Source organism: Haliotis rufescens, unplaced genomic scaffold, assembly GCF_023055435.1.
Source record: "Haliotis rufescens isolate VD_foot unplaced genomic scaffold, xgHalRufe1.0.p SCAF_44, whole genome shotgun sequence".
In the NCBI taxonomy this organism is placed as follows: Eukaryota; Metazoa; Mollusca; class Gastropoda; order Lepetellida; family Haliotidae; genus Haliotis; species Haliotis rufescens.
Genome location: NW_025964157.1, coordinates 1,198,700 through 1,203,987, shown reverse-complemented (window position 1 = coordinate 1,203,987; position 5,288 = coordinate 1,198,700).

Here is a 5,288-nt window from a genome sequence, read left to right as displayed (position 1 = left end):
TTTGAACATAGTAAAATTCTTAAATGTAATCTGCCATAATTGTTGGTGTTTGATGCCCATCCATACATGACAATTGCTACACATTCTACTCTAGTCATGGCTAATAGTTTTTCCATTCCACACATGACAACTGGATGACAAATCCAGTTTCCTCATTCACACAAAATCAACACTGGTACTTCCCATCTCATCTTGACTTCTGTCATACATAATGATAAAAATAATATGATGTATTTGACAATCTGTGTGAGCAAATCATATCTCTACGAAACTACATAATGCTGTCATAAAGCTGTCTTCAACAATCTGGGATAAAATCACCACACCAATGGTAGCGAGCTGAATGACTAGATGATAGTGCTAAACAAATACATGCACATACAAATCCATATTTAATGCAACTGGTCCGTTGATCCTTACAGCAAATGCCAATATTTCACACAATGCAACATAGTGATAGTGTCAATAAGTGATTCAATAAAATCAGATTGTTTAAATGATTTGATACCTCTCTTTGTCAAACTCATGTCAGAGATACTTTCTAACCAGGCAATAAGCACAAAGGCTTCCATATTCATGGTGTAAGCAAGCAAAGCATTCGGAGCATTTTAACCAAAATTAATGTAAATGGGCAGTTCTGAATGGAGGTTAATAAAAGTCTATTGTTTTTAACTGTGTCATTTTTGATGCCATGGCATAAAACTCCCAAAGAGTCTACTAGCAAGTACCGTTTTCTGTGGATTTTATTTTCTTGAGACTGAAACTTCTGTGATCATGGACAGAGGTGGAAAAGCATTTAGCGAAATAGGATTGGACCAAAAACTCACACATTCTTAGGCTGTCAAAAGTTTGCTTAGGGTCATGATGTGACCTATTGTGGATGTTTTTTTCTGGTCTTGACACAGAGAGTCATCAAGTCAGAGAACAAGATCTGGTATTAATGAGATTGTGAGTGTATGTATAGGTACATGTATAGGTGATAACCATGAGATCTGGGTACAAATATTGCACTTGTAGGAGGGTACCTGATGCAAGCACAGGGTCATGTTCTCGAGCTGAGGGCGTTAACTGACAATAAATGACCAGTTTTCACCCTTGCTGAACTAGGCTGGAATTCCAGAGTTACATTTTGGCTGGACTTATGAGTCTATGCATAGTCCATCCCATTTGCAAACAACATGGATTTCAAAGGGCAGATTTCGGTCAACTGCAGGATCTGCAAAGCAAGTGTTCCGCCAAAGTAATTTGATGCACTTCGCAAGGTAAGACCCGTTTTATTACAGTATAGATCTTGATTATTGATTAGATCATCTTCACAGGGCGCCGCCATTTTGTTTGAAGCAAATGCAAGTGGAATCTGATTGGTCAATTGGAGGGGACATAGAAGGGTCATAACTCTTAATAGCCACTGGTGGTGCTTTGATAGAGCCCAGAAATTCCAGCCTAGTTCGGCAAGGGTGGAAACTGGACTTTTATAGTCAGTTAACAGCATTGCATCGGGAAGATGTCACAGGGTTAAAAGTAGAGATTTGACTCCTGATACAGAAATGCCCACCCTACCTGAATATTTGGGCAAAGAAGCTAAATTTCATGTGAAAAAGTGTAATGTTAAAAGTACCGTGATGCAGTTTTTCACTTCAGCCTTTTCATTAGACCTAGACTTGAGTGATACTCATGGTCAAAGCTCCACACATTCCTAAAATTCCTCATGTGACACAAATTAACTGTTTTTCAGAAAGCAATGTAGTGTTTTTAGTTCTGACATAATATCAGTGTACATGCAATTAGGTCCTGTCTGCAACCACAAAGATTGATTGAAAAATGACTTTTTTTAACCAATACCTCATTAATGGGTATTTTAACACTATGACAATTGAAAGCAAGATTCTCATTGGTCAGTAAAGTCTTGCTGTAGAACGCCTTATGTCACTAGTGCATTAACAGTGTGCTCTCCATGATAATTAATGCATGTAAATAATTTGTGAAAAAATGACAATAATCGTAATTTGGGGGAAGACAAGCATGATAGCTTAAATATAGGCCGATAATCATAACTGTGACATCAAAATCATAATGGTCGGCATCTCTGATCCATACTGGAGACCTCAATGAATTGAACCAAAACTTAAACAAGATGGCAGCTTGTCTCAGAAAACTTTATCTTAATTGTCAACCTTGCCATGTGGGAAAAAGTCTCAAAACCAGATGCCATAGGACTCCTCCGACTTGATTTGTTTGGTTGTTGTTGCAAGCCACACTCAGCAATATTCCAGCTGTAGGATGGCGCCGTGAAAATAATCGGGTCTGGACCAGACAATCTAGTGATCGACATTGTGAAGAACGATCCACACCCTTGGGGCATGTTGACACACAAACAACCAAGTTACCGAGCCCGGCCACCTGACCCAGTCGGTGACAACTACAACCAGCACAGGTTGCTGGGGACTTATTCCAACCTGGAATCCCCACGGTAGAAAACTGTCTTGAAGTTTATTTGTTTGTCTGTTGTTTAACGCTGCACTCAGCAATATTCCAGCTATATGACGGCGGTCTGTAAATAATCAAGTCTGGACCAGACAATCCAGTGATTGATGTTATGAGCATCGATCCACGCAATTGGGATACGATGACATGCATCAACCAAGTCAGCGAGCCTGACCACCTGATCCCATTAGTCACATCTTACGACAAGCATAGTTGCCTTTTACGGCAAGCATGGGCTGCTGAAGACCTATTCTACCCCAGATCTTCACGGGTCGACTTGAAGTATGAGATTGGCTAATTATTACAATCTCTTCTCTGCAGCTGGGTTAAATGCCACTTTGAACCGTATTTCCCCAGGGGTATTCTTGGATAAAAAGCTCCCAAGCAATCTATCCTGGTCAAAAGTTGTGACTTAATGGATCAGGTGGTCAGCAATGGTAACTTGGTTAAAGGCTTGGGTCAATTGTTTACAGGTCCTGTCATATAGCTCGAACTGAGTACAGTGTCAAACAAAAAACAAACATCATCATCATCATCATCATCATTATCATCTACAAGTCATAAATGTTCACTACGTTTATTGAAACCCGACAAAGAAAAATAATAAGGGGGAAGATCACACAATACTGTGACACCAAAGGGACACAACTCTTTACAGCAAATTGCTGTAGATATCAAATTTAACACAGTGTAAAGCCCACAATATGGCTCCAGGTTGAAGACAGAGAGATTCCACTGTAGATGGCAGCAACAGATATTTTCCAAATCTAGTCATGTTTTTAACGAAGGTTCTCAAGTGATTTCATTGCACTTCGCATTTTATTGCCATAATGGTCTTGATTATAGATCAAATCATCTTGACTGGACACTGCCATTTTGTTTGAAGCAAATGCAAATCATATAAGAGATGATATCTGATTGGTCAATAGGAGAGACATAGAAGGGACATAACTCATAATCACCACTGGTGATGCGACGATCGGGCCTGGAAATTCCAGCCTAGTTCAACAAGGGTGGAAACTGGACTATTGTAGTCTGTTAACTCCCTTGCCTCAGGAAGATGACTCCCACCCAATCATGCATAACACACAGGGCTAAGTTACATCAACTCCTTGATCTGCTCCACAAAGTCACACCTTAGTATCATATGAAGGAAATGTGCATTTGAGGACCGCCATGTTTGATGAAGTGAGGGAGTGAGTATGGTTTTACCCCGCTCTTAGCAATATTCCAGCAATATCACGGCAGGGGACACCAGAAATGGGCTTCACACATTGTCTTCAGTGTGACGAGCCATCGCTTTAACCACTAGGCTACCCCACCACCCTGTTTGATGAAGTATAATAGCTACCCTATTGTATGTTTGTTTGTTGTTTAACGCCTCACTCAGCAATATTCCAGCTATATGACAGACAATCCAGTGATTGACACCATGAGCATCGATCCACGCATTTGGGAGACGATGACATGCATCAACCAAGTCAGCGAGCCTGACCACCCGTATTGTATGTCTGAAAACCATGTCCGATGAAGCATCACAGCTACTCGATTCTATGTCTGATGAAGTGTATGACGTATGATGACAATATGTTTGATGAAGATGATGAAGAGTAATTATTATCACATGCCAGTTGCAATGCTTCAGAAATGACAAGGCACTACATGACCTCTGTGGAGTCGGTCCAGGTCTAGAGTATTTCAACAATTCAGACAACATGCATGTAAGATATATATGGTTTTGGCACTAGTCCACACCAACTGATGAACCATTTCTCACAGAAACAGGGTCTTGGAGCCACTTGCAGAAATTTCGGCTTTTGTTCTCATGCATGTTTTTTACTTTGGACAAGGCATAAGACGTTGGGCATTGAATAACAGGATAAATTGCCAATGACAGTTCAAGTTTTGCCTTACATGGATTCATTGGAATAAATGATGAGACAAATTCCACCTCCACACAAAGCTGAGGCAGTGCAAGGCTGTTGGATGAAAGAGGACATTGACTAGTGGTGGTTGTATTTAGTGTTACACAGCGGCCATAAAATAACAGTAAAAACAATGAAGTATACCGTAGATCAAAACAAAATCACCATAAAAATAAAATGTTGCCAATACAATTCTGAGCTTGCTCTGTTAAACTATAAGACATTCTAACAGAGCTGAGTCACATTGTCCCGTTACACTAAGTTTTCCCTGAGTTTTAGATATCTGTCCTTTGTCCTTGGACTTTTCCCCCTTGACGTTGACAATTGAACATGATAAAAACAAACAACTATCAAGAGTTATCACAGCCAGACTGTGTGGTGCGACCTGCAGATCCATAACCTCGTGCACAGTTAAGGCACAAGACAAACATCTAGTCTCTGAAATGAACATATCTTACAGAAAAAACAGTTAATTTAACTTAATAAAAAAATAATAAAAGGAGCCAAGAGACTCTCTTCATTTTCAGATGCCTGATACTACAGTAATCTAGACTTGCCAAACATTATAGACTTGCACGGGCTGTATTGGATATATTTGTTTCAGGGTCTGTATGACAGACTATAAAAGCACCTGCATTCATAGTTCTGTTCATGTTATATTAAGTTTCCGTTAAAGACCAGTGAAAAACCATTTATTTTCAATCAGGTTGAATCAGACATTTATGCAAAAAAATTTCACGGCCTGTTTGATGAATGAACCTTAAGTTTGTATGAAATTAAAGACAATAAAATACAAATATTCTTGTTGCAATCGATCAGAAATATGCCACGTTGAGCATAATTTTGTTTTTATATTTTATGTATACTTCTTTTTTTAAA